The sequence below is a fragment of the Capsicum annuum genome, chromosome 1 (genome assembly GCF_002878395.1).
Source record: "Capsicum annuum cultivar UCD-10X-F1 chromosome 1, UCD10Xv1.1, whole genome shotgun sequence".
NCBI classification, from domain to species: Eukaryota; Viridiplantae; Streptophyta; class Magnoliopsida; order Solanales; family Solanaceae; genus Capsicum; species Capsicum annuum.
In genome coordinates, this window is record NC_061111.1 from 152,885,103 (window position 1) to 152,894,005 (window position 8,903).

Genomic DNA, 8,903 nt, shown 5'->3' on the forward strand with positions numbered 1-8,903 from the left:
AAAGAGTATGTCAGAGATTGACAAGAAAATGACGAATGAAACTGAACAATAAATTGATTTGGTTGTGAATGGTGTTGTCCAATGACTACCAATGTTGTGTCATTAAGTCGTTCAGGTATTGCTCTAGCAATGAAAATGATAGAGAAATAGAAAAATATTTTGGTGTGAATTTCAAAGAATGGCAGCAATTGATGTCATTTTGACTGGCCAAACTTGCAATGTAAATGTTCACAAGTATAGATCCTCATATTTTTAAATAATAATAATAATAATGATTGAAAAATAATTTTCTGATTTGAAAGTCATTCCAAGATAGACGAGGATAATAAGTTGAATGAAAAATCATCAATGATGGTTGCAAATCCTATTAAGAAGATAAAGAAGTCTTCCGGACAAGAAAAGAGATTTCCCTGATTTACCTGTAGGGTACTGGTCGACTGAGGCATTGAGTAAAATTGCTAGTGTTATAGGGAAACCTCTCTACACAGACAAAGTTACTGTTGAAATGGAAGGAGTCTCCTGGAAAACAATAGTGTTGCAGCCAATGGTTCACCCTAGACATCACTTTAACTTGTGGATGGCCCTGCAAAAAAGAGTTTCCATAGTGACTCGGCTCCAAAAATTTGGCATACAGGTACCTATGGATTGTATATTTTGTGCAGGTACTATTGAGAGCTTCTCCCACCTGTACTTTGAATGCGCATATACTAAAGGTCTATGGAGTAGACTAGTGCAGTGGATGGGCTTCGATCATGTTATAGGGTCTTGGGACTCAGAAATACAGTGGATCAACCAAATGGCAAAACAAAAATCTGCAGCAGCAAACATCACCTGCTGTGTATTTTTCATGGTAGTATTTTACATTTGGCGTGAAAGGAACTCTACTAGGTTTCAAGGAAGCTGTTTTAGAGTGGATGAAGTTTGCAGAGAGGTGGCCATGCACGTTCACATAAAAGGGAAAGGATTAAGCAAATGACAGCCACACCTGCAAAGACTAAATTATTTCCCTTAATAGTGTTGTTAGGAGAATGATGATCATTGTTTAGCTTTAGAGAAATTAATGAGAGGCAAGGGTCTGTCTGATCGTGGTTTTGTATTAGAATTTTTTTTATTAGTAAAAGCTCGTTTTTAATTAAAAAAAAAAGATTAGATAATTATGTTGGAAACAAGTAGAAAATTTGAAAATCTATGTGATATGATCACTGAAAGCAATCTAGTTGGATATCTAAATGAATGGTAGTTTAATTTAGGAGCCACTAGACATGTTTGAGCGGACAAAGAAACTTTTGCTACTTATGATTTTGTTGGTCCCAAAGAAGTGATCTTTATGGGAAATAATATAACAACCAAGGTTGAAGGAAGTGGGAAGATATTCCCAAAAGTGACTTTCGGCAAGGTGTTAACTCTTAACAATGTTCTCCATGTTCCTACTATTAGGAAAAACTTAGTGCCGATGACACTTCATATTAAAAATGAATTTAAGTGTGTGTTTGTTTTGGAGAAAGTTGTAATAATCAAGAATGAAACATATGCAAGAACGGGCTACCTCAATGAGGGCCTTTTCAAACTTTATGTAATGGCTGTTGAAATGAAGAAAGTTGAGGCTTCTTCTTACTTACTAAGAGTCAAACAATTTGTGGCATAGTCGTTTAGGACATGTCAAGTACAAAACCTTATAAAAATTGATTAACTTAAAAGTTTTGCCAAACTTTGAGTGTAATAAATCAAAATGTCAAACGTGTGTGGAATCAAAGTATGCTAAACATCCGTATAAGTCCGTTGAAAAAAATTTCAATCCCTTAGACTTAATCCATACCGACATTTATGATATGAAGTCAACACCATTTCGTGGTGGAAAAAAATATTTTATAACTTTTATTGGCGATTGCACTAGATACTGTTATGTCTATTTGTTAAACAGTAAGGATAAAGGAATAGATGCATTTAGGCAATATAAAACAGAAGTTGAAAATCAGTTGGAGGAAAAGATCAAAATGATACGAAGTAATAGGGGCGGAGAATATGAATCTCCCTTTGTGCAAATATGTGTAGAGAATGAAATTGTCCATCAAATTACGACCTCGTATTCACCTCAATCTAATGAAATTGCGGAAAGAAAAAACCAAACCTTGAAGGAAATGATGAATTCCTTGCTAACAAGTTCAGGTTTACCGTAAAACTTATAGGGGAAGCTATCCTTACAGCTAACTAAATACTCAATTGAGTACCCCATAATAAGAAACAATCAATTCCATATGAAAAATGGGAAGAAAGGAAACCCAACTTAAAATATTTTAAAGTGTGAGAGTGTCTAGCAAAGGTCCAAGTTCCTATGCCTAAAAGAGTAAGGATAAGACCTAAGACGGTGGACTGTGTGTTCATAGGATATGCTAAAAGTAGTAAAGCATGTCGATTTTTGGTTCATAAATCCGAACATCCAGATATCAATGAAAATACGATAATTGAATCAGATAATGCTAAATTCTTTGAACACATTTATTCGTATAAAACTAGACATGAACAGTCTAGTGGGGGTCTAAACGACCTCGAGATAAACCAAGTGAGGATGTACATAATGATGAGAATCCAAGACGTAGTACACGTCAAAGAACGTCAACTTCGTTTGGATCGGATTTTGTAATATTTCTCTTGAAAAATGAGCCTCAAACATTTAAGGAAGCGATGGCGTCTTCAAACTCATTCTTTTGGAAAGAGGCAGCCAATAGTAAGATTGAATCAATTTTAAGCAACCATACGTGGGAATTAGTTGATCTTCCTCTAGGAAATAAGCCTTTAGGTTCTAAATGGATCTTCAAAAGGAAAATGAAAGCTGATGGTACTATTGACAAGTACAAGGCAAGACTTATTGTAAAAGGCTTTAAGCAAAAGAAAGGCCTTGATTACTTTGATACATACTCACCAGTAATGAGGATAACATCAATTCGGATGCTATTTGCCTTGGCGACAGTATATGATCTTGAAATCCATCAAATGAAAGTGGAAACAATATTCCTAAATGGAGAACTGGAGGAAGAAATTTACATGGAACAACATGAGGGTTTTGTGGTTCCAGGAAAAGAAAATAAGGTGTGTAAATTTGTTAAGTCACCTTATGGACTAAAACAAGCACCTAAACAATGGCATGCAAAGTTTAACCAAACCATGTTGGCAAACGGATGTGTTTATATTAAAGACACTCCAAATCACTAAGTCATTATTTGTTTATATGTGGATGATATGTTGATCATTAGTAGAGACATTTCTGACATAAATGCAACGAAATGAATGCTTGAGAGCAAGTTCGATATGAAAAACCTTAGAGTTGCGGATGTGATCTTAGGAAAAAGAATCCATAGAACTCCACAAGGGTTGACATTGTCACAGTCTCATTATATCAAAAAGGTACTTGACAAATTCAAGTACTTGGAATTTGGTATTGCCAAGACTCAATTGGACGTCAGCTTTGCACTTCAAAAGAATGAAGGTGAAAGTGACTCACAATTAGAATACGCAAGAGTGTTGGGATGTTTAATGTATATCATGAATTGTACACGCCTAGACATATCATTTGCTATTAGTAAATTGAGTCGGTACACGAGTAATCCCAGTAAAACTCATTGGATGGCAATGAAGAGAGTTTTGGGGTATCTTAAATACACTCAAGTCTATGTTTTGCATTATAATAAATATTCCGTGGTACTTGAAGAATATAGTGATGCAAATTGGATCAACGGATCAAACAAAGTAAAATCCACGAGTGGATATATATTTACTATCGGTGGAGAAGCGGCTTCTCGAAAATCATCCAAACAGACATGTATTGCTCGCTCTATAATGGAATCTGAGTTTATCGCATTGGATAAAGCCGGTGAAGAAGCAAAATGGCTCTGAAATTTCTTGAAAGATATTCCTTATTGGCTCAAACCATTGGCACTAGTATGTATACACTGCGATAGCTAAGTGGCAATAGGTAGGGCAGGGAGCATGATATACAACGGTAAATCTCATCACATAAGACGGAGACATAATACCGTTAGAGAACTTCTCTCTAGTGGAATTATCACTATTGACTATGTAAAGTCAAAGGATAATATGTCGGATCCACTTACAAAGGCCTGTCTAGAGAAGGAGTTGATAGGATATCCAAGGGAATGGGTTTACGGCCTAGGACAAGTCAACATAGCGGTAACTATACCTAGCAGATTGGAGATCCCAAGAGCTAGGTTCAAGGAGATCAAATAAAGTTGTGTTTGACAGGTTCAACATTGTCAATATACCCAACCCATTCCCATGATGTAGACAATGTTTAGTAAACAAGAATAAGACTTATTATGTGAAGTCTTTTAATGATTATCTAAATTTGGCAGATTTGACCAAATAGTTTAATCTACAGGATTGAACGTTTAGAAATCACCTATGTGAGGGCGAAGCCAAAGCCGCTTCAAGGAGAATGTTAGTAAAGGCTTATTCTCTAAGCTCTCATGAGACCGGGACGCGTTCATGGCTTAAACGAACAAAACCGTGAGAACCATAAACGGTAAAAGGCTGGTTGTGTGACATGTGTTGGCTAGGTATACATTAAAGCTTGACGGTTCAAAGATATCAAATCTATCGATTGACCGAGTGCATCCGATGCATGTTCACCACGAAAAGTTCAAAGGGAAACCCACTTATCCAGATGCAATTAGTCTTTGCTTGATGATCACATACTTTTTCGTAAAGTTTTACAAAGAATAGTCATTCCCCATTCATGTGAGGGATTGTTGGGTTCAATTAGTGTGAATGGAAAATGGAGGGACACAACCCTTTAAGGAAAAGATACATTATTTTGAAAAAGGAGTGACTGTTTGGATAGTTGTGTCTGTTTAGAAAAAAAAGACACAATGTTTCGAATGAACAAACATGACTCTTCCAACGGATACACCTTTTCGGACGAACCATTACCACCTTTCGGAAAGGGCACTTTATGGCTATATAAACCTGCATTTTTTTCACAAGTTTAGTATGAAAAATTTTTGCATAAGAAAAATATTTTCTTGCTTCTAAAAACTCTGTGTAATCATCTCCCGTTGAGTGAGTTCAAAGAAAACCAGAAAGTTTGAGGTACCGCTACATTCTGGTTGTGACGCCATTTTATCCTGGGAGGAAAATTCCGCAACCTCGGATACTTGAGGGGAATTATTTCCTTAAGGACACTCCGTGAATTTGAAGGACTTGGCTTTTTTCTGCTTCATCTATTTTTCTTGAAGAAACTGAAAACATACTTCTTTGAAAGATCATTTTGATCTTGTGTTGAAGGTGTTGGACAACTTCATAAGTGTTCTTGATTTATTTTTGAACTTGTGTTGAAGTAATGTTGCGAAAATACAGATTTTTTGTACCCGAAAAACAACAATTGACAGTTTGTTAGATTCCATGAATTCCCTGCATCTATAAAGGGATTGAGTTATTTTTTTTTTTTTCATTTTTGCGTTGAAGTTTCTCATCCTATTGAAAGGAAAAAAAAATTACTGAAATAGTCCAAGGGTAAAACAAGAGAAACGGACAAATTTATGTTGCCACACTTTCATCAACAATGATAATTAAAGGAAAGTGGAATATCAATTGCGGCTCAAGAATACCAGCAGTTGCAAAGAACAAGTAAAATTGCCTTTGCTATGAAGGTGCAGAGCTCTGTTGTCATATATGCACTCAGTACTGCACCGAAGTATGTGCCATGTAAATCTCTGTCAAAAACAATGGCATGCCAGTCACAGAATTTAGCTCATATTTGTAGCAGTAGTTTCTCGCAGAACGAACAAAATAACTACTAGGCTACAGATTATCTATTCTGATGTAATAATGCTTCAGCAAAAGGTGATTGCAAACACTTTCTAGCATACCAAAGAAACCATGATGCAAACGGATGCTGTTGTCAACTACAATTGAAGGTTTCAGCTTAGAAAGAGTGAACTCCAGTAGGAAGACGTAGAAGAGAGAAAATGAAGATGAAGAAATTAGCAAATCATTACTGAATCCTGCTGTTATGAACAATGAACTTTAAAGAAATGCTGGCATGACATACGATAAGGAAACAAAATTCTATTCATAAAAGTGGTCTTTAGGATTGTAACTACCAAGCATTCAACATCATAGAAATTTGGCAAAAAAGATTTCCATGCACTCCTGAGGTACGAGCAAGCTGGCTCACACACTACGGTTATCCAAAAAAGGAAAAAATATATATTTCCATGCACTCCTGACTCCCTTGAGAAACTTTGTTCTTCCAATTAGTTAAAGGAGGTCCCCCAATGTTGGCCTGAGACCTGCAAAACAATGTCATGTTGCAAGAAATTGAAAAAAAAAAAAAACTAGCCGTAACATGTTTGAGAAGTTTAGCACCTAAACTTTAGTGAACTTTATCCAAAAACTTATTGGACAAAGAAATCAAACAGTAATATGAGCCGAAAATGACTCAGCCATTTGTTGTGCATTTAGCAAAAGCCTCCAAACAGCCACAGTCTAAAGATCAAGCAGAACATATCAATGAGCTACAAGAAGACTAGGAAGATCTTTGAACTTGCCTGTTCTTCTGTTTTATCATGCGCAACCTCTTTGTTTTCATTTTTGACATGTACACCACCGCACTGCTCCTTTAGTGTTGCCTTTTAAGAACTTTCCTCCCACGTTTAGGCTCCCTTGCATTAATTGGATGACTCTTTACAGCTAGGGATGTCTCCAGAAAAATAGTTTGTTCGTATATCAAGTAAAACAAGGCTCACTTTGTAAGTATTAACATAAAGTGCATTGTCATAGGTAAAAAGTTAGCATTGCAAATGCCAAGCTACTCAATTTTTTCAGTTGCAATATCATATGAAACCAAGATTCCATTGTTCACTCTCCACAAAATTTCGCCATTTTTCCTTGAAGCTATTGGCTTCACCAAGAAATCATCAGATAACGAATAAAAATCATCAACACCAACATTGAATGTAATGCGGTTACTGATGCTGAATTGCTTCACCCATGATTCTGGATCACCATATTCTTTCATCCTCCAAATATCAATTGTTTTGTCCTTATCAAACAAATGATCAGCCAAACAAAGCGACTCCTCTGAAACAAAAAGGTTAAACCAATCCGCGTAAAACAAAAACATCTGAGCTAAACTACCTGGTACCATCATCTCCCTAAACGTCTTTTCATGCACATCAAACAGAACAATCATCGCACTCGGAAACTCTCCTTGTTTCGATTAAATAGCAACCCAATGGCAAGCCCCATTCACATAGACTCCTGGTTTCTGCTTATAAAATTTATAGGACGGAGCAACATGAGTGATGTCTTTCCAAACACCAGTACTCAGCTTATAAACCTCTAACATATGGTAGTACCGTATTAATATTAAGTACTATTCTTACCACCTTATAGTCATTAGTAACACGATCATATCCAAAGCCCAAGCGTATGATCAAAAGGTGGACCATACTTCTCATACATAAAAATTGGTGTGGGTAGTTTTACCGACTTTCTAATAGACGGACTCCAAAGATAATAAAATTCCAATATCTATATAGGTCATCAGAGAGGCACAAAAGTCCGATACAACTACCCACAATATTGTAACCCACAATATTAAAGTGACTTCCCAACGTATCAAATGGCTCATCAAATTGGACAAACTCATCAAACTTTTTGTTATCATAGGATAAAGCATAAATATCTTTTACTGGTTCTTCTTGGTTTTTTTTGTTGTTGAGGTGGATGGAGATAAAAGTAGGGCTAGTAATAAGAGAATAACCATGACTTGCATACAGTTGTGCATTGAATTATTGAATTTGTGGGCAATTTAAAAAAGATTTCAATTAGTACCTCTTTTGGCAAATAGTCAAGACATATTGCTTGTGTGAAAAATCAGTGCGATTTCCTTTCCCCTGAAAAGCCCTAATTGCTTGACTTTCATCTCAGTGAGCAAAAACTGAAATTTATCCTCATCCAAAATCATCATTTCCTTTCTAACCCCAAAACTTGAGATTAGTGTATTTTTAACCCTTCACTTTTTTTCTATTTGACCTTAACTTTTTAAATGGATTTTAGGAGTGTGGTTAAATAATCATGGATTGCTAATTTTGGAATAAAAAATTCAATTAAACGTGAGATTAAATAATTTCATACTTGACAAGAGGAGTTGCTAGAATAATAATTATATCTTACATTCAATGCTAAAATTATGAATTCGAGTCACTAGAGAAATCAAAAACAGATGAAAGCTCCCAGAAAGGAGATAAGAAAATAATTTTATACTTTATTCTAAAATTACTGTTTCTTATCCAGAAGTCAAACAATGTTTTACACAAAGAGTTGGACTATAGTTTTCTGGAGCTCTCAAAGATTTAAACAAGAAAATAAATGACACTTGTTTAAACCAATTAATCAGGTCATTTAGTAACAAGGTTCAAGTTTATAGTAGGATGCCTTAGCTGCATACTTGACTGCATGATGTTGGGTGTGCGAACAAAAGTCCCATATTAATAGTTGAAAGTAGGGGTGTGCATCGGTCGGTTAGATTCGATTTTATATAATATCGGTTCGGTTTATTGATTTTCGATTTTTAAATATGCTAAACCAATAACCAATAAAATATTCCTTATCGGTTTTCGATTTATCAATTTTTAGTCCGTAACGGTTCAGTTTTCGGTTTAACCGATAAGAAAATACTCATAAAATAGAAATAGTAGTAATTAACATGAAAAGAATGAATCTTAGTTGCAACTAAAAATACTATATGATGTGCTTTAATTTATAAGAATCTTCAAGTTTGAACTAAATGTTGTTAGGAGAAATTAAAAGTTTGTATAATTGAAATAATAGGTTTGTTTAATTTGTAGAAATTAAAGAAAAATATATAATAAGTCATATATATA

General features: G+C 35.2%; 1 long non-coding RNA gene across 1 annotated transcript; it reads right to left on the reverse strand.

The window, feature by feature from the left end:
- Window positions 1–5,982: 5,982 nt before the first annotated feature.
- LOC124887990 lies at window positions 5,983–8,192 on the reverse strand. The gene is made up of 2 exons (XR_007045769.1): window positions 7,852–8,192; window positions 5,983–6,305 (listed from the first exon to the last, which is right to left on the reverse strand). It is a non-coding gene; the product is annotated as an uncharacterized LOC124887990 (long non-coding RNA).
- Window positions 8,193–8,903: the final 711 nt, after the last annotated feature.